Below are 22860 nucleotides of genomic sequence, written 5' to 3' on the forward strand. Positions count from 1 at the left end.
TTACTTCACTCCTTATGCCACTGAGGCGGCCATCTTGGAAGGAAAGGAATGCTGGCCTCAGAGAAAGAGGCATCGGGAAGCAAACAGAGGGCACTAGGATGGTGACTATACATGTGAAGTGAATATTTCTCAGTCCCAGAGTGGAAAGTTGCTTTAAAGGGTTATTTTCAACATTTCAAATGGTATCAGCTATCCAGCCGCTGGGATCCCAACAGATCCGGCGATCAGGCTTGTGAAATGTCACAAGGGGCGTCTGCTCTATTCATTCTCTATGGCACTGCCAGAGACAGCGGTGTATAGTGGGTAGAGCTCAGAGCTGCACGAATCCACAAGTTATCACCTTGCCTGTGGTAACCTGAAATGTTGGAATGACTTTATGAGACCTGATTTAGAGAAGCATCCATGCTGCTGGCAAGCAACTGGGCAGAAGTCAATCACTGTCACTGTATAAGGCAGAGCCTGATTGGACTTGTAGTCCCATCGGATGATGCCTGCACGCACACACACATACACGCATACCCCCCGTCACACAGGCACACACACACAGCCCGCACACACCATACAGGCACAGTGTCAGCACATGCACAGTTAAAAAAAAAATGGAATCCGTTGCCGGATTCCATCATTTGTCGGACAGCGACGGATGCGTCGCCCATAGGCTTCCATTCTAGCAAATACCGGACAGCTGTCCCATTTTTCGACGGTGACAAAAAATCTTCCCATGTTCGTTGTCTCCGGCCGACGGACAAAGAATTTTCGACAGATCCGTTGAACGACGGATGAAACGTGTGGCCATCTGTCGCTAATACAAGTCTATGAGAAAAAACAGATCCAGCGCCATCAGTCACCAGATCCGTTTTTTTCAAAATTCGACGGATTGTGACTGATGACAAAAAACTGATATGTGGAAGAGGCCTAAGTGCGCACGACAGCATCTACTGGTCACTACTGAGCAAGTGTCCGTCAAGGATTAGCGGCCTAGAGTCACTACTGCTGGCTGACCAAGGATTTATTGTTCTTTCAACCAGACTCAATAAAATTCATTGCATAACCACAACATATGGCAGCGAGAGCCCTAAAGAGCGTACCACAGACAGCGTCCGGACCACGATGCACGGACTGACCGCATGGACCGGCCGCGGGTCTCCTGACCTGAACACATCATATACTCCTAGGAGGATGTCAGGTTCTGGTCAGTCCTTATATTGCGCACCACATAGGTCTGAACTCACCAGTGAAGGTCAGATTCAGTGGGGGGGCAATATACAGCAACACTGAGGGGACAGATTACAGACGGCAGGACATGGCGGCTGTATTTTGCTTCCTCATCGTTGCCCAGATTTACTCCTGAATCCTTCTTGTGACAGGTAAAGATCCTCCTACAATAGTCAGATGGACACATTCTAGAAGCCAAGTTCATTTTTGGATTTATTTCTACAGTAAGTGACATAAAAAAACAGTATTTTGATTCTCCTGGTAATAAAGGGGTTTTTTGGTACTCAGATATAACAATTGTCCTGTGGGTAGGTCATCAATATGAGATCGGTGGTGATCTGAAAGCCGACACTCCCCACCAATCAGCTGTAAACAGCGTGCAGAGGCAGAACAGCACAGCGCCTCACACTGTGTTGTGGTCGTTCTCAGGTACTGCAGATCAGCTCCTATTCACTTCAGTAAAGCGGAGCTGCTCTATACAGTGCGCGGCATTGTGCGGTTTCCGATCTGTACACTTTTTACATCCGATACTCTAGGTGAAAAGTCTGCTGGGTGTAACAGTAACAAAGTGGATGTGATTGTACCAAATCTCTCCCACGCACTGCAAAAAAATTCCACACAGAATCTAAACACAAATTGCCCTCCAGAACAGAGTCTCACGCAGATTTTGCAGCAGATTAGTCGCAGATTTTCTACATTTGTTTTACTCCCTGTGCTGATCAACCATAAAGTGGCTTCTACTGATGAGCGAGCATGCTCAGGTAAGGTGGTATCCGAGTGTCCTCGGCGTGCCCGATTAGTATGTTCAGTCCCCGCGGCTGCAGGTCTCTCGGCTGTTAGACAGCAGCAACACATGTGGGGATTCCTGTTTGTTAGGCAATATCCCAGATGTGTTGTGACTGTCTAACATGCAGCCGCAGGGACTGAACATACTATTGGAGCACACAGGACATAGGCTGCTTTTACACTTGCCGCTTTTTTGCAGCCCGTTATTGCTGCCCTTTTCGCCGCATTTTTTGTGGTCTGCCGCAATAATGGACTGCAAAAAAGTTTGTGATCGCTGTTTTTCAATTTTCCAATACTATGGAAATAGTATTGGGGAAAAAAAAACGTATTCTGCAAAACCCGAAGTCACAGAGCGCCATACAAAACACCTTCCGTTTGTTTTTGTGGCCCCATTGGTTACAATGGGGGCCGTGTCCGTACGCCATATAAAAGAATTGAGCAAGCTCGATCTTTTATCACAGCCGCTAAAAAGGCCATCACAGCCTTACGGCACACAGTGGACTTTTTTTCCGGCCCGATTTTGCGGCCCCATAGAAATCTACTGAGGCCGCAAAATCGGCCCACAAGAACAAGGTAAATGTAAAACCAGCCATACTCTGATAATGGGTCGCCCTCCCAGGGCTGTGGGGTACTCGGTACCGGGCCGGTCACTCAGGGGGAAGGTGTCACAGCAGCGGTGACCCGGTCCGTGGCCCTGGGCGCCCAAGTAAAAGGGAGATTGAATGGTGGAATGTAGTTGATTAAATGAATAGTTTGTGACGCCACCTGTGGTGTTCGGCAAGGAAGGTGTTAAGCCGACGCTGCATGCAGATCCTCTGGGACTGATGGTATGGTGCAGCAAAGATGTAAAAGCTCCGCACAGGTGAAGCTGTAGTCCCAGGGCAGTGTAGATGTGTTGGCAAAGGAATAAGTGGAGGACACCAGGGCATGTTGTTCCAAAGCTTTACTCACAGTCTGTTGTGCAAACAGGTGCCTGCCTCTGTACCGTGTCCTCCGGGTCAGGGACTCAGTCAACCTCCAGGCCAGGTGGAACACTCCTTTCCAACACTCCGCCAACATGTGCCTTTCTGAACGTCTCCTCTTATAGCGCCTATAAATGAAGTACTCCCAGTAATGAGTTACACTGGAGTTCCTCCTGTCCAATGTTCTTATGAACTTTCCTTGTACGGCAGACAGCTGTAGCCTGCTTCGGGGACTCCTTGCTTCCTAGTCCCGGCTCACTATCAATGTTGCTGTTGTGCCCCCAAGTCTGATGTGGGAATAAAGTATGGTTAACTTCTATTCCCTCTGGTGTCTGCTGCAGGACCATTAGTATCCATACAACCTCAGGGACCGGGCCCCGGCCTTGTGCTTAGAACTCCTAGGCAGGGTTGTCCTCTAACCCACGTCCTCTGTTCTCTCTTTTACTCCTCACGTTCCGTACTAATCCTTTCTCTCTATGGAAAAATCAGGTTTCCTTTCTATGTCTCTTTCCTGTGCCAGCAGACCCAGGTCACTGTGGCCTGCTGCAGCACTTCCTTCATCCATCCCTCTCACGGGGATCTTCTCTGTCTCACTCTCTGTCCTTCTGCATCCTCACTCACTCTCAGTGGCTGACTGAAAGACTGAATGACTGAATCACTCCTAAACTCTTCCCGCTCTTTTAATGTAAACTCAACTCCACCCACCTCCCAGCACGTTTCGTGTTCCAAGCAGGGAGCCACCAATGGGTGCTTTGCTATACTCCAAGCATGGAGCCGCCGAAGGTGCTTTGCTACACTACTTTGTCGTGTGGGGTGCAGGTGTAGGAGCGTGGTCAGGAGCTTCCCACCTTACCTGGATGGTGGGGCACCACACCTCAGGAGGAGGTGCAGTACCTCTCTGGCGACTGAGCCTAAGGGACGCCACAATAACACCTGAGAACGCTCATTCGTCACTAGTGGCTTCAAACCTGTGCTCATTCCAAGCAAGGTTCACCAATTTTCAATAAATTGACCACTCCTCTGTGCACGCACCGAAAATACCATCCAGCAAACCATAGGGAAGCATGACCAGGCTCCGGATATGCCCCCCTGCCAAACACAACATGGTGCCAAGTTTCCAATTCCTAATTCACTGCCAAGAACTAAGTACAGATGGGTGGGGTGCTTACAGGGTCCGGCCTGGTGCTGTCATGCTCCAGAGAAGGGGGTCTCACTGGCACAGAAGACAGAGAACCTGTAAAATGGCAAATGCAAGTGGGCGCCATGTACACATCATACCAGGCACCACAGACACATGGCGTTATCTAGATTTCCCAGGTGCCAGAGAAAACGTATTATGGTGCTAAACGCCTGTCTTCTCACACGGTCATGGAATAAAAGATCCACAACAGTCATCACCACACTGTACTGGGCTCTGTACACCAGTCATCATCATCACCACCACACTGTATTGGGCTCTATGCACCAGTCATCATCATCACCACCACCAACACCACGCTGGGGACTGGGCTCTGTGCACCAGTCATCATCATCACCATCACCACACTGTACTGGGCTCTGTGCACCAGTCATCATCACCTCCACCACCATCACCACACTGTACTGGGCTCTGTGCACCAGTCAATATCACCACCACCACCATCACCACACTGTACTGGGCTCTGTGCACCAGTCATTATCATCACCACCACCATCACCACACTGTACTGGACTCTGTGCACCAGTCATTATCATTACCACCACCATCACTACACTGGACTGGGCTCTGTGCACCAGTCATCATCATCATCACCACCACCATCATCACCACACTGGACTGGGCTCTGTGCACCAGTCATCATCATCACCACCACCATCACCATACTGTACTGGGCTCTGTGCACCAATCATTATCATCACCACCATCACCATACTGTACTGGGCTCTGTGCACCAATCATTATCATCACCACCATCACCACACTGTACTGGGCTCTGTGCACCAATCATTATCATCACCACCATCACCACACTGGACTGGGCTCTGTGCACCAGTCATTATCATCACCATCACCACACTGTACTGGGCTCTGTGCACCAGTCATCATCATCACCACCACCACCATCACCATACTGTACTGGGCTCTGTGCACCAATCATTATCATCACCACCATCACCACACTGGACTGGACTCTGTGCACCAGTCATCATCATCACCACCATCACCACACTGGACTGGGCTCTGTGCACCAGTCATTATCATCACCATCACCACACTGTACTGGGCTCTGTGCACCAGTCATCATCATCACCACCACCACCATCACCATACTGTACTGGGCTCTGTGCACCAATCATTATCATCACCACCATCACCACACTGGACTGGACTCTGTGCACCAGTCATCATCATCACCACCATCACCACACTGTACTGGGCTCTGTGCACCAGTCATTATCATCACCACCCCATCACCACACTGTACTGGACTCTGTGCACCAATCATTATCATCACCACCATCATCACCATACTGTACTGGGCTCTGTGCACCAGTCATTATCATCACCACCACCATCACCATACTGTACTGGGCTCTGTGCACCAGTCATTATCATCACCACCACCACCATACTGTACTGGGCTCTGCACCAATCATTATCATCACCACCATCACCACACTGGACTGGGCTCTGTGCACCAATCATCATCTCCACCACCACACTGTACTTGGCTCTATGCACCAGTCATTATCATCACCACCACCATCACCACACTGTACGGGGCTCTGTGCACCAGTCATTATCATCATCACCATCACCACACTGTACGGGGCTCTGTGCACCAATCATTATCATCACCACCATCACCACACTGTACTGGGCTCTGTGCACCAATCATTATCATCACCACCATCACCACACTGTACTGGGCTCTGTGCACCAGTCATTATCATCACCACCACCATCACCACACTGTACTGGACTCTGTGCACCAGTCATTATCATCACCACACTGTACTGGGCTCTGTGCACCAATCATTATCATCACCACCATCACCACACTGAACGTGGCTCTGTGCACCAGTCATCATCATCACCATCACCACACTATACTGGGCTCTGTGCACCATTCATTATCATCATCACCACCACCATCACCACACTGTACTGGGCTCTGTGCACCAATCATTATCATCACCACCATCACCACACTGGACTGGGCTCTGTGCACCAATCATCATCTCCACCACCACACTGTACTTGGCTCTATGCACCAGTCATTATCATCACCACCACCATCACCACACTGTACTGGGCTCTGTGCACCAGTCATCATCATCGCCACCACCATCATCACCATACTGTACTGGGCTCTGTGCGCCAGTCATTATCATCACCACAATCACCACACTGGACTGGGTTCTGTGCACCAGTCATCAACCATCACCACACTGTACTGGGCTCTGTGCACCAGTCATCTCCATCATCACCACCACCACACTGACTGGGTTCTGTGCCCCAGTCATCATCATCATCATCACCACACTGGACTGGGCTCTGTACACCTGTCTTCGTCACCATCCTGGAATGGGTTATTTGCACTAGTCAGATTCATTATTATCATTACACTGTACTGGGTTCTGTACACCAGAGATCAGCAAATTGGATGGGACCTAGGTACTGTGACTATCTTCCAGTAAGACTGGGTTCCGCGCAGTCGTCATCATTAGAGTTGAGCGACTTTTGGTTTTTTATGGTCGAGTTTCGTTTCGTGAAACCCGACTTTTCCAAAAGTCGGGTCGAGCAAGATCGGCCGATTATAGGGAAAAGTCGGGGTCATCCCGAAACACGAAACCCAATGTAAGTCAATGGGGAATAAAAGTCGACAGTGAGAGGAGGACAGGAAACACACCTACAGTGCTCATTTGAATGCCAAAAGCATCAATTCTTCTTACTTAAGCTGGTCAGCCTTAATTAACTTCATAATACAAGTTACGCACTGAAAAATGGGGGTTATTTGGCTAAAGTTGTGGGGGGGGTAGGGCTGGCTCCAGGTTTTCATGTGCCCTGGGCGAAAGAGCGCCCCTTTAACACATAATACCACAACTCATCATGCTCCGATACGGCAGAGAAATAGCGGTATAGTACAATGAAAAATACTTCACTTTTTACATCTCATGACGAGGCCCATCTATTTCTCCATACAGAATCATTGGTCCCATATAATGTTTGAAACAGTATATGATGAGCTCCACATAATGCTACAGTATATGTTGGTCCCCATGGATGAAGCTCCACTGTCTTATGGGCCCAAATAATGCTCCAAACATAATGGGCCCCATTTCTAATGCTCTAGTGTATAATGGGCCCTGTAAATGCTGCTCCAGTGTCTGATGTCCACCTTTGGAATGTTCCAGTGTATGGAGGGCCCCATCTATCATTCTCCAGAGTATAGTGCTCCCCAAAAATTGCTGTCCCAACATTGAAAACAATCAAATAAGTCTCCTCGCTAGGGAATCCCTGTACTAGTCTGGACTCCTCGTCGTCCCCATCTTCCATCTCACTGCACAGTAGTTCAACCTTGCAAGTGCTGTGATCCTGAGCAAGCAGGGGGGGCCCACTCGTTGGCGACGGCACTGGCACAGGGCCCCTGATAGTACGGTGGTGTGTCTGATGGCGGGTGGGTCGAACCTGCACTTTCATCTGCAGCTTCCTCTTTGTCACCGTGTAAGATGGAACTGTATATGGGAAGGGTAACCTGAGTTTCATCAGGGTCAGATTCAGGCCGGGTAGCGTGCGAGGGGAATGTAGTGGTCTGGGTCAATGTACCAGCAGATTCATCGAGCAGTGGCTGGGCATCAGTGTACTTGTGTCGCCCCCAGGAGTACGGTCCCCACAGTGGCATTACCTTCCTCCTAGGGAGTGTGATGTCATGCTTGGGAGCAACGAAGGATCTCTCTAGCAGGTTAACTGATTGGGCGGCATTATTCCCACGAGTCATGACCCTCCAAACAGCGTTCATGAGGGCAAAGTGTTTGTTTTACGTGGGCAGTATGGTTGCAAAGCTGAACCTTAAAGGAATGTCCAGAAGGGCACCACCAGGAGTGGAGCCTACGGCGTAATTTGACTCAACACGGGCAACTTCAACCATGCCAGCTACAGAACAGATGCACACATTGCAAGCTTAATTCCGTTAACGAATGAGACTCCGTCATGCCCCGCGGTCCGAGTCTGGCTTACTAGAGGGACACGTGAGGCTCTGGCACATGAGATTGGCCAATAACTGGTGTGTCATGCCCTTACATGTCTGTGGCTGCATGTGCGCTACACTGAAAAGGCCAGCGTTTGTCGCTTACAGGTGCAGATAACCCGCTGAACAACGATAGTGATGGGGATCATTGATTACAATTATTACTCGCGAACGATGATTTCCCAGTAAGTGCAGGTCAACCGCAGTTCCGGAATTAGGCCTAACCGTCATTCCTGAAAAAAATGAAAAACTTACGTGTGCAAACCACAGGTGCTGTAGCTTGCTTAACAGCTCGCCAGCCGTTCTCACGCCCAGAATGGGTTACACGTGATTGTACAAAGGTGAGAAAGGGTACCGTATCCCCGGATAACATGTATGGATAGCGTACACATTCAAAAGATATGTCTATACATCAGGAGGCAGGCTCAGACGGTGTCAGGCACAGTATGGCTTGCAAGTGATTGCACAAAGGTGAGAAAGGGTACCGTATCCCTGGATAACATGTATGGATAGCGTACACATTCAAAATATATGTCTATACATCAGGAGGCAGGCTCAGACGGTGTCAGGCACAGTATGGCTTGCAAGTGATTGCACAAAGGTGAGAAAGGGTACCGTATCCCCGGATAACATGTATGGATAGCGTGCACATTCAAAAGATATGTCTATACATCAGGAGGCAGGCTCAGATGGTGTTAGGCCCAGTATGGATTGCACGTGATTGCACAAAGGTGAGAAAGGGTACCGTATCCCCGGATAACATGTATGGATAGCGTACACATTCAAAATATATGTCTATACATCAGGAGGCAGGCTCAGACGGTGTTAGGCCCAGTATGGATTGCACGTGATTGCACAAAGGTGAGAAAGGGTACCGTATCCCCGGATAACATGTATGGATAGCGTACACATTCAAAAGATATGTCTATACATCAGGAGGCAGGCTCAGACGGTGTCAGGCACAGTATGGCTTGCAAGTGATTGCACAAAGGTGAGAAAGGGTACCGTATCCCCTGATAACATGTATGGATAGGGTACACATTCAAAATATATGTCTATACATCAGGAGGCAGGCTCAGACGGTGTAAGGCCCAGTATGGCTTGCAAGTGATTGCACAAAGGTGAGAAAGGGTACCGTATCCCCGGATAACATGGATGGATAGTGTACACATTCAAAATATATGTCTATATATCAGGAGGCAGGCTCAGACGGTGTTAGGCCCAGTATGGCTTGCACGTGATTGCACAAAGGTGAGAAAGGGTACCGTATCCCCGGATAACATGTATGGATAGCGTACACATTCAAAAGATATGTCTATACATCAGGAGGCAGGCTCAGACGGTGTCAGGCACAGTATGGCTTGCAAGTGATTGCACAAAGGTGAGAAAGGGTACCATATCCCCGGATAACATGTATGGATAGCGTACACATTCAAAAGATATGTCTATACATCAGGAGGCAGGCTCAGACGGTGTTAGGCCCAGTATGGATTGCACGTGATTGCACAAAGGTGAGAAAGGGTACCGTATCCCCGGATAACATGTATGGATAGCGTACACATTCAAAATATATGTCTATACATCAGGAGGCAGGCTCAGACGGTGTTAGGCCCAGTATGGATTGCACGTGATTGCACAAAGGTGAGAAAGGGTACCGTATCCCCGGATAACATGTATGGATAGCGTACACATTCAAAATATATGTCAATACACCAGGAGGCAGGCTCAGACGGTGTCAGGCACAGTATGGATTTGACGGCCCAGACTACACAGCGGAGGAGCAGGGAGAGGTAAAGATTGCAAATGCTGGGGCCCTGCCCAAGCAAGGGGGGCCCACTCGTGGGCGTTGGTACTGGCACTGGGCCCCTCATAGTACGGCGGTGTGTCTGACGGCGGGTGTGCACCACCACCGTCAGAGACACTTGATTGCACTATGAGGGACCCTGTGCCAGTGCCCGCGCCCAAGAGTCGGCCTACCCACCTGTCCAGGGCAACGGCACTCGCACGGTGTTGTGCGCTAGGTGGTGACCCCGGCCATGGGGGGGGAGTCAGCACAGTTAGGGAGTTTTAGAAAGTGGCATATGCTGATGTTGGACATTCAGCTGATGCAAAAGGCGAAATAGGTCAAGTCCCAGGAAGAGGTGGACCAAAGCAAGCCATTTTTCTGTCACCCATTTTATGTGTCATCAGGGGAAAGTGGGACAAAATCCTTGGAAACCCATGCATGGTTCATTTTAATGATGGTTAGATCATCCACATTTTGGGTTGACAGATGGGTCCTTTTTTCTGTCAGGATTGATGCAGTTGCACTGAAGACTCATTCCGATAGCACACTTGCAGCTGGGCAAGCGAGCTCCTGTAAGGCATATTGTGCCAATTCAGGCCAGGTGTCCAGTTTAGCAGCCCAATAGTCAAAGGGGAATGACCTGTGTGGGAGAACATCGATATGGGAGGAAAAGTAGTTTGTAACCATAGTTGACAACTGCTGTCTCCTGTCACTTTCCATCGATGCTGTATTACCAGTTGTGTGAGCGGTACTTGAAAAATCAGTCCACAACATTGTCATGAAACCCCTGTCTCCAACGCCACTTCTGCTGTTTGCACCATGAACACCTCTGCCAAGCTGCCCCCGGCCCGTACGGCTCGTGTGAGAACCATCACCGCTGCTGTGTGCTGGGAATGCCTCAAGCAACCGATTTACCAGAGTTGCTTGTTTATTAGCCAATATTAGGTCAAGGTTCTCCTGTGGCATGATGTTTTGTAATTTGCCTTTATAGCGTGGATCCAGGATGCTGGCCAACCAGTAGTCGTCATCGTTCATCATTTTGGCAATGCGGGGGTCCCTTTTTAGGATCCGCAAGGCATAATCTGACATGTGGGCCAATGTTCCCGGTGTCAATGATGCACTGCGAGTGCTGGTTGGAGGAGCACTTTCTGGCAAATCCACATCCCTCCAGTCACGCACAAACCCTGTACCAGACCTTGCCACGCCAACATTTTCACTTGCCCCACGAGATGCATCCTCCTCCCCTAAGTAATCATCCCCATCATCATCCTCCTCTTCTTCCTCCAACTCGTCCAGGAGAGGTCCCTGAGCAGACAATGGCTGAATGTCATCAAGGATTCCCTCCACCTCTTCCTCCTCGTCAACATTGGCTGCAGACGCCTGCTCCTTAAGGTGCGTCAATGTTTGCATGAGCAGACGCATAAGTGGGATGCTCATGCTTAGGATGGCGTCGTCTGCGCTTACCAGCCGTGTGCATTCCTCGGTACAAAATCCGCAGCATGTTACTTCTTTTGTGCGGTTTTCCATCTCCCCTGTCACCAAATCCGCAGGGGGAAAACCGCAATGAAAAACCGCACAAAAAACGCATGAAAACCGCATGAAAAATGGAAGAAATCCGCAGGAAAAATGCAGGTCATTTGACCTGCGGATTTCTTCCATTCTGCGCGGAAAAATCCGCAGGGCCAAAAAGTCCGTCTGCACACAGCCTAAATCTTAGTGGCTATGCAGTAATGACACAAACCATAAAGAGACCAACACATGAATGGAAAACCCCAGAACTCTGACGTACGTTTCGCTAGGTAGCTTTCTCAGAGAGATCATATGATAAGAGGTCCGAGCACGCAGCTCATTACCCATGGGGATAGAAAAATTCCTAAAACTGATTGTGGTGTAATATTGCAGTGCTGAGGCACATAGAAAATGGGAGTAGTAGTCACAGTCAGTGAATAATCCAAAGATTCCAGTGATGGGAAGGTGCTGAAGTCATATTTCTCATTATTTATTCTTCTACCCGTTAAAACAAGGCTTGTGTGTCAGAGAAAGTAGTATTAAACACGTCACCAATTTTCTAAGCTAATATATTTTTAAAAGTGCTATTGACATGAAATTCTCAATAAATATCAGCAACAATCCATCCAATCCACAAAGGAAGGGATAATGTGTATATCACTTTAAGGTATACACATTGAATGTGATGTGTAATTTCTCACAGAAATATATGTACACCCCAAAGAAATGTATTCAAAAGACGGCAAATTATCAACTTTATTAGTAAGGACAACATGAAACAAGAGACATTATTAAAATATATATATAAAAACGGGAGGGGAAAGGGACGTGTCCTACTGGAATCAGATCTGGGTATTGCATGATAAGCTTTGAGAAATAAATATGTATAAATGCAGGCAATATATAAACATAAATGTGTGATAACGAATTAATAAAAAAAAATCAGAATATCTGTTGACAAAAAATAGACAATAAATATATAAATTTTAAGGGAACAAAAAGATAAATTCCAAGTGACAACAAGGATATACAGTGGGGAAAAAAAGTATTTAGTCAGTCAGCAATAGTGCAAGTTCCACCACTTAAAAAGATGAGAGGCGTCTGTAATTTACATCATAGGTAGACCTCAACTATGGGAGACAAACTGAGAAAAAAAAATCCAGAAAATCACATTGTCTGTTTTTTTTTCATTTTATTTGCATATTATGGTGGAAAATAAGTATTTGGTCAGAAACAAGCAATCAAGATTTCTGGCTCTCACAGACCTGTAACTTCTTCTTTAAGAGTCTCCTCTTTCCTCCACTCATTACCTGTAGTAATGGCACCTGTTTAAACTTGTTATCAGTATAAAAAGACACCTGTGCACACCCTCAAACAGTCTGACTCCAAACTCCACTATGGTGAAGACCAAAGAGTTGTCAAAGGACACCAGAAACAAAATTGTAGCCCTGCACCAGGCTGGGAAGACTGAATCTGCAATAGCCAACCAGCTTGGAGCGAAGAAATCAACTGTGGGAGCAATAATTAGAAAATGGAAGACATACAAGACCACTGATAATCTCCCTCGATCTGGTGCTCCACGCAAAATCCCACCCCGTGGGGTCAGAATGATCACAAGAACGGTGAGCAAAAATCCCAGAACCACGCGAGGGGACCTAGTGAATGAACTGCAGAGAGCTGGGACCAATGTAACAAGGCCTACCATAAGTAACACACTACGCCACCATGGACTCAGATCCTGCAGTGCCAGACGTGTCCCACTGCTTAAGCCTGTACATGTCCGGGCCCATCTGAAGTTTGCTAGAGAGCATTTGGATGATCCAGAGGAGTTTTGGGAGAATGTCCTATGGTCTGATGAAACCAAACTGGAACTGTTTGGTAGAAACACAACTTGTCGTGTTTGGAGGAAAAAGAATACTGAGTTGCATCCATCAAACACCATACCTACTGTAAAGCATGGTGGTGGAAACATCATGCTTTGGGGCTGTTTCTCTGCAAAGGGGCCAGGACGACTGATCCGGGTACAGGAAAGAATGAATGGGGCCATGTATCGTGAGATTTTGAGTGCAAACCTCCTTCCATCAGCAAGGGCATTGAAGATGAAACGTGGATGGGTCTTTCAGCATGACAATGATCCAAAGCACACCGCCAGGGCAACGAAGGAGTGGCTTCGTAAGAAGCATTTCAAGGTCCTGGAGTGGCCTAGCCAGTCTCCAGATCTCAACCCTATAGAAAACCTTTGGAGGGAGTTGAAAGTCCGTGTTGCCAAGCGAAAAGCCAAAAACATCACTGCTTTAGAGGAGATCTGCATGGAGGAATGGGCCAACATACCAACAACAGTGTGTGGCAACCTTGTGAAGACTTACAGAAAACGTTTGACCTCTGTCATTGCCAAAAAGGATATATCACAAAGTATTGAGATTAAATTTTGTTTCTGACCAAATACTTATTTTCCACCATAATATGCAAATAAAATTAAAAAAAAAAACAGACAATGTGATTTTCTGGATTTTTTTTTCTCAGTTTGTCTCCCATAGTTGAGGTCTACCTATGATGTAAATTACAGATGCCTCTCATCTTTTTAAGTGGTGGAACTTGCACTATTGCTGACTGACTAAATACTTTTTTTCCCCACTGTATATAAATATATAAGATGACATATGTGTGTTATATCCTACAGCCTAGAAAAAATACAAAAAGAAAATTATTTTATTATAATTGATAACACGCCATCCAGACAACTAAAAATGGCAAAAAGTAAGTATTCACTGCCAGAAAAAGTATTTACAGTATATGTAAAATTGGGAAAGAAAAGACATAAGAGCCAAGGATAAATATCTGACCTCTATATAGTAACAGACACGAGATCAATATTTTATAGGAAACTCCCAAAGCTCCATTGGTCATTGAACCCCTTGGCTTCATGTATTTAATGGTGTGATCCATTTGCTTTCTAATTGGGCCAATTTCTGGGTCATGTCACCTCGTCTATTACCTGGATAAAGACAATCAATTCCCCACAAGCAGAGTAAGTGCCAATGATGGAAGTCACAAAAATATTAGGTTAAAGGGTTAAATTTTACATTCGCACCCAAGTCTTCCTGTGGGATCTTTTCTGCCGCCTTAATATCCTTCATGTGTTCAAGGATCCGGATTCTCAATTCCTACGTTTTTATGTGAGCATAAATCAGACCACAAGGGCAAGTTGTAAGATAAATGACTAAGGTCATCCTGCAGCTCATACAATGTAATATCTTGATATCGTGCTCTCTTGCTGAATCTGAGAAGGTTTCTGTATTGTCAGTTTATTTGCTCACCTGTGGATGAGCGCCAATTGTGACATCACTCATGTGTAGCCCCGCCCCCATGATGTCACTCATGTGTAGCCCCGCCTCCCGTGATGTCACAATCAGGTTCCAATTGTGATGTCACGGAATCCTTGGCTATAACCAGCGATTTTGCAGTGAGATCCTTTGTCTGGAGAAGCTGATTGTGCCGTACACAGTAAGCGATGTTCCTCCAGGCTCCAATGCTGTTTAGACTACTTCTAGTTCTCAGCGTGCTATTAGCACCTGCAGAGGGTGCTCCTATCTTTATGCTCAACCATCTATCAAGACGAGCGCAGGACAGGATCTATGCAGGTAAGGGCATTATCACATATACACTGACTATGGAGTTAACCCCTTCCCGCCTCAGCGAATTTTAATTTTTGGGCTTTTTCCTCCTCTACTTCTTCCAAAAGCTATAACTTTTTCCCTTCATATGGCCGTATGAGGATTGTTTATCTTTTTGCGGGACGAGTTGTAGTTTTGAATGACACCATTCATTTTACCATTCAATGTGAAATTGGGAAAAGATGCAGTTTGGGTTCCAGTGTCCAATCTAATAACCCATAGAGGAGACACCGAGCATTAATACTGCTCTCTCCTTGCTGGATGCACTGACTCCTACATGTAGCAGAAGGCGCCCACAAGAGACAGGCAATAAGCAGCTCAGAAATCAGATATGTCCTTCACATGTAACATTTCACCTCCGGCCCCAGAAACTATTAGGATCCATTATTAGGGCCCAGTTTATGAGCGTCTTCTCCGTGTCATTAGGGGTTCTGTAACTTCTCTTCTGTGACTGGGGATTTATATGACGTCACATAATACGAGTGGAATGGAGGATTTTTCATGTGTTACTTGTAATTTCAGGTGACATCTCCCATCATGTGGATATAAAAGAACAGATCTCTGTATTGTCCATTATATATTGACATGACGGAAAAATAATCCATCATTTTTCCAAACTAAATTCCCCTCTTTTAATAGTCATACTTGGTTCCTCAGTCCGCCCAGTCCATGTATTTGGTTTCCACTTCTGAACACATTCCAGCTCTGGTCACCTGATCACTTATGTTCTTTCGCTTTTTAGAGAATGTCACCGTGCCTCCAAAAACATCTGAGGATCCAGTCTGTAGGATTGTTATACCTGCTGCCGTCACTGTCTTCGTCCTCGCAGTAATCATTGGCGCCATTGCTATCATCTATTGGTAAGTATAGTAAGTCATGATTTATGGGCTACACAGGAGTCTGTAGAGGAAATGTCACATCTTCAGGTTACTCCAGTAATGGGAATATTTTATGTAGGCCTCTTGTGGTTCACACACTCGTCACCCCTAGGGCTGTGCCCTGTGGGTAACTGATGGGTACATATTAGACTTTGTAGGGATTCACGCTTTCAGGCAGGGATTACGCAGCGTTCACACAGTCAATGAGGTTTGGTCCAGACCGGTGCAGCTTTATTCCTTTCATAAAACTCCAGCTCACAAGCTCCATCCAGCAGACTGAAACATCTGGTGAACACAGGCCCTGGTTTCAGCAAAAAGTTATAGGGGCTTCTTATCAAATCCTGCAAAGCTCGGACTTAACCCTTTCCTACCTGGCTCTGCTACAACTTGTATATACTTTACTAAACTAAATTGCTGATTGTCAAAGACATCAAAATGACTGACTGGTGATCTCTCTACAGATAGGACTAGATAAAATGTTTCATTCTCGCATTCTGCAGAATACAGATGTTTTACTTTGTGATTTACAATGTGACTTTTATTTTTGCAATTCTTATAGTTGTCTGAAAAAGAAAAAGCCAATGCAAGATGCTGAAAGCCAATATTGTGCCGACGACTTTACAGAGAGCAACACCAAACTAAATGGTAACTACAGCCGGATAAATCTGACCTTACAGAAGCTCTCCAGCTCCATATGTATTGTCTAACCCCTCCTAGATATATCAGTAGTGTAGTGTACATGTGGTAAAATACTTACCATTTGCCGTCTTCTCTGGTTTCCAGAGCCATTCTGGTCGTCTTCTGAACCATGTGACCACGATTCAGCTTTGTCGGCTCACACGGCGTCTTATGTGTGGTAACTGATAATAACCTAGGTGCACCGTTCTTAATTTTAACTTTACTTTGTTTCCCAACGTCATTAATAAAATAAATTTATTTTAAATGTATCTGTACTGTAATGTAGCCACTGCCTTTATCTAAGGTGAAATTGGCCCCTAGATTATTATCAATTACTTCATTAATTTTCGGGAGTGCGCACCTATTATTATAGGAGAGTTACACCAACAAGGACTTTACATTAATATGTCTTATGTGTGGTGCGGTAGCGCTTTCCCCAATGTCAGCCTATGAGAATCAGGGCGAGGTTCCATATACTTATAATGAGAAAGCAACTTCCAGTCTTCACATAAGAAAGACATTGTGATATCCAGTCCGATTTACAGTCACATGGTTCAGCAGAAAACTATGTTTTCTCTGAACGCTGGAGCATTTCTCTGGAGATTGGGTCCCTTGGGTCCCTTTCAGTCTAATGTTCTATTTAGAAGTTATAATAACCTGTAAATGTTAACAATAATCTTAATCACATAGAATCTTGCATTTTATTAAATCTAATTTCAATATTTTGTGTTACAGGAGAATTTGACATTTCCTGTCCTTCTGGTGACATTACAATGCCACACAAGGCCGGTATATTGGAGGTGAAAGAGTCGAAGATTGATCCAGACTTAAATGATTATACATATGATTCTAAGTCCTCACAACCTGGACATCAAACGAGATATTTACGATTCAAACAAGGCCTTAAAAGAAGTGAGTGATTTTCATATGTCAGCTCAAAGTTTATCAAAAGACCATCTTTAATTTCTTACAAAAGTGCTTAGGGCCCCGATTATCAAAACTTTTACATCAGTATTGTTACGGATCAAGCTTTGAAACGTCACAACATTTTGGCGAATTTCCAGGCTGATGCCAAGCGGGGAGTATTCTGCCCATTCATGTGCAGCAAGCTAAAATTCATAGTGTATTACCAGTTACAGCCTTTAGAAGTTATTTTAAACTCATTTATCTTGTTTCTGTGTACAAGAGAGAATTCTCCTTTAAGGAATAGTGTGTTATGCATAGAATGCCTCCTTAGTTTTCCAAGGTAGAAAGAGAAATGTACACATCTTTCCTGGGCTTTTCTTAGTGATACACTAGTATCCTGGCTGTCTCACTTCACTTTAAACTCCCTACAAAGCATTGTTTCTGACCAGCGGATTCCGGTGAGACTAGAATTTATTTATGTGTTTGTGTTAAACAGCCTCTGTGTAGTCTGTATCTCTTAGTTTAGTTAATGCTTTACACTGATTACAGATAGGTTGCATTTCTGAATAGAGCAAGATAGTGTTAGAGCATGAACGTTGCCATAGCTGTGTTGTAATATTACTGTGCAGCCTCTTTTATGTTAGTTACTGATGTAATTGCACTCTGTATCATGCTGTTGTCTCTGTTATCTGCCACTACTGATACGCTGTTTATTCCCTTGTAGTTTTCACCCGTTCTCCACTATATCGTCCGTCACAAGATCAGCCACAAAATCGACCACATCGTCGATTATGGTCTGTGATTGCCCACCGTCATCATTCACATGATCACCTTCCTAAATACAGTCGTAAGCATAGATACAGTCTGTTTACGGGGGAAGTGGATAAGGATTAGCTGTATGCTGAAATCCACACAGTACCATACGTGGCAGAAGTCAGAATAGCAAACAGACTGAGAAAAGAACTCAAGGTATCTAGCAGGAGACGATGACTCCACTACAAATCCCTTACATGGTGGCTACCATGTGAGGATCAGGCAACCCGAGATTAAGCAAAAAGAGACAGATTCCGGGCTCGGTCTCTGCTCTCACCCATGGATATGAAACTTAACGGACTTTCCGCAGTCAGACGTGTTCACAGACAAGTGACTTACCTGCTGCATAAAGAGACAGATTCCAGGCTTGGACTGCTCTCACCTATGGATATGACACTTACCGGACTTTCCGCAGTCAGACGTGTTCACAGACAAGTGACTTACCTGCTGCATGAAGAGGCAGATTCCAGGCTTGGACTGCTCTCACCTATGGATATGACACTTACCGGACTTTCCGCAGTCAGATGTGTTCACAGACAAGTGACTTACCTGCTGCATGAAGAGGCAGATTCCAGGCTTGGACTGCTCTCACCTATGGATATGACACTTACCGGACTTTCCGCAGTCAGACGTGTTCACAGACAAGTGACTTACCTGCTGCATGAAGAGGCAGATTCCAGGCTTGGACTGCTCTCACCTATGAATATGACATTTACTAGACTTTCAGCAGCCAAGTGTACTCACGACACAGGTGAGGTACAGGCTGTAAGAAGAGGCAGATTCCGGGCTCGGTCTCTGCTCTCACCTATTCGCAGCCCAAGGGAAGGGCACTCCTTTAACCATGGTTCCCTAGAGGTTTCCTCCACTGGGGGTTTTTCCTCTCCTGTTAAAGGATGACTCTTCATGAGTCAAGGGCCCATCATCATCAGGGCCACATTTAAGACTATTGTCCTGACTTTTAATGGAAACTTTCACATTATCCAACTTGAATAAAGTTATTAATGAAGTCAGGGTATATCATGTGTATTTGCGCTTTATTTTATGGATCTTTATAATACAGAAGAATATACATAGCACTTGACTACTTTGTATAATCATTACCTTGGTCAAAATTGAAGGACAGATGAATGAAGCACATTATCAGCAAATTTGTAATCATCTGTCCGGAAGCTGCGCATGGGACATACTTGGACATTCTAACATGACAAGGATCTAAAACACAAGGCCAAGTTGACCTGTCATAGGCTACAGCAGACCACAGTGAAGGTGTCACAATATGTGACTGGCCCTGCATGACACGACCTGACGATCGGTCCATCACCATAACAACTGGACAAACAAGGGGACACCAGGGAGACAATTACAATGGTGGGCCTGTCATAGGGAATGGGGAAAAGGACACCTCCTGCACTCTCCTGAGCATGTGCCCTGCTCTTACTAGCGTCCCTATACAGGGTCTTTCAACCTGTCACCGAGCAGGATACCTTGTCCCTCACTTACCCTGCACCTGTCCCTCACTAGGGAATTGGTAAGTGCAGACAATGGTCCCACCACTGCACTAATAAACACCAAGGGGAGATACAAAAGGCAGGGTTAAACAAAACAACACTTATCTTTCTCTACTACCAATGCTTCAAGCAACAAAGTAAGGCTCCTGAACTCAGCTTTCAGCAGTATCACCACTGCTCCAGATAAGCTGAACCACCACTGCACTAGGTAGTTCCAGTCTTCACCACAGTTGGTATCCCTAAAGGACCTGTCATAACCAAGTCAGCCAATGTACCAGGTAACCTTATATAGGAAGGTGGAAGTGGTCACCACCAGCAAACGCAGACTAACTAAACATGTAGTAACACCAGCGGCCACCGGGGAGAAAAACTAACATTAACCCCCGATGGCATGAAAGGAAAAAAAGTTTATATGGGAGCAGCCCAAACTAGCACACCTCATCGGAAAACCACCTACAGAGAGGACTTCTAAATCCAGCAGAGTTCACCTCAGCAACCACCTGACTCTCAGGTTCATGGCAAACGTGAGCTGATGGAGGTGACAACGTATGCTCTGGAGGCACCGCAAATCTCCCGAGCACCGACCTGGGGAATGAGTTGAGTATGGGCATTACTGGGGGTAACTCCAGTTGCTAAGTCCTCTGGCCAAGGATGGCTGACACCTGATACGGCCTGATCACCCGAGAACTCCAGACCCCAGCAGCACACTTCCACTGGATGTTTTTGGTGGACACCCATACATACTCATTTACACACAAGTCCGGACCGGAACGTTTATTGCCATGCACACGTTTTCCACAAGAAGGTAAACTCTTTAAGGAACTGACAACAGAGGTGTCCTCCTGTGTCACAACACTCACACCCCCACAATTCTGAGAGGGAACCACCACCCTCCTCCGACCCCTCCTCCTTGAGGACTCTGCCTCTCAGGGTTGGCTAATGGTGAGAGTTGAGACATTCTCCTACTCCCTGGCAGCACTGCTGCTGCCCCCACTGGAGAAGAAAGGGACGGTTATAGAAAGGCGGCAGAGATAGTAGCCCCCGGGCAACAGCCCTCACATGACTGATCCCAGCTGACTACTTCCCTAGACCGCCACTCTATTACCAGGTTGTGTCTTTCCAGCCAAGGGAGGCCTAAAATGATAGGTGGTGGCATAGCCCCCAAGACGTAGCATGACAGGGACTCTTCATGATGAGTCCCTATATGCAGATGTATATTTTCTACGACTTGGGTCAGCCTCCCCTGGCTCAGTGGGACAGAGTCAATGGCCTGGACACTTAGGGGTTTGGCCAGCATCCTATACCTCAGGCCATGGGTCTGGACAAAGTGAGCGTCCACCAGATTGACTCCCACTCCACTGTCCACAAACACCAGTATGCCCTCAGGTACCCTGCCAACAACCACTTCTGCTGATATAGTACATTGAGAGAATAAAATGGAGGAAATATACACTCCCTGGTCGCCTCCCTCCACACCATCAGGGGAACGTGGCTTCTTTGGTGATACAGAAGTTTTGGCGCGAGCCGGGCAGACCATAAAAAAAGACCAGTCTGCCCACAGCAAAAACATGCCCCCAATGCCCCCAAACCACGACGAACCGCAGGCAACACCGCTGGTGAACCAACTCCTCCCAACTGCCTGGGCTTGTCCGCCTACAACAGTGTGTCCTCCTCCCTAGCAAGAACTACATGGGTCATATTAGCCAAAGCCGCAAAAAACTCGTCCACCGACCGTAGAGTTGGTGAATCGGATGGCAGGGAGAAGGCCCAGGATTGGGGATCACCCTTAAGAAGGGATATGATGAATCCCACCCGCTGTTCCACACTCCCTGAAGAACGAGGGGGAGCCTGAAGTTTAGCTTGCAGGCCTCCTGAAAAACCAGAAAATTATCTCTCCCCCCCAGAAAATCTGTCTGGGAGAGATAACTTGGGTTCTGGTTGAGCCTGAACCTGAGCTGAGGCCCCGAACCCCACCAACTGCTGCAGCTGCTACTCCACCACACCACGCAGCACCCCGCTCTCCTCAGTGAGGGTCTGAAGCAATTGGACAAAGGTCTGCATTTGGGCCATGGCTCACCAGAAAAAATGGGCGTTTGGATATAATGTCACGATATGTGACTGGCCCTGCGTGACGCGACCCAAAGATCTGTCAGTCACCAAAACAACTGGACAAACAAGGGGACACTGGGGAAACAATTACAATGGTGGGCCCTGCGATACGAAATGGGGAAATTGACACCTCCTGCAATCTCCTGAGCATGTGCCCTGCTCTTACTAGCATCCCTATACAGGTTCTTTTAACCTGTCACCAAGCAGGATACCTTGTCCCTCACTTAACCTGCACCTATCCCTCACTAAGGAATTGGTAAGTGCAGACACTGATCCCACCACTGCACTAATAAACACCAAGGGGAGATACAGACAGGGCTAAAAAAAAAACACTTAGCTTTCTCTGCTGCCAATGCTCCAAGCAGCAGAGTAAGGCTCCTGAACTCAGCTTTCAGCAGTATCACCAATGCTCCAGATAAGCTGAACCACCACTGCACCAGGTAGTTCCAGTCTTCACCACGGTTGGTATCCCTAAAGGACCTGTCATAACCAACAGTCAGCTGATGCACCAGGTGACCTTATATAGGACGATATAGGAAGGTGGGATTGGTCACCACCAGCACACACAGACTAACTAAACATGTAGTAACACCAGTGGCCACCGGGGGAAAAAATAATATTAACCCCCAATGGCCTGAAAGGAAAAAAGTTTTTATGTGGGCAGCCCAAACCGACACAGATCCAAAAATGGATCGTGATAGAAGGTTCTGGAGTGGCCTTCTCAGTTTCCTGACATAAGTATCAATTGAGCCACTCTGGGAAGATCTCAAGCATGCAGTTCATGCTAGACAGCCCAGGAATTTAC

The sequence above is a fragment of the Dendrobates tinctorius genome, unplaced genomic scaffold, assembly GCF_039654945.1.
Source record: "Dendrobates tinctorius isolate UK_male_01 unplaced genomic scaffold, ASM3965494v1 ptg000129l, whole genome shotgun sequence".
Classification (NCBI taxonomy): Eukaryota; Metazoa; Chordata; class Amphibia; order Anura; family Dendrobatidae; genus Dendrobates; species Dendrobates tinctorius.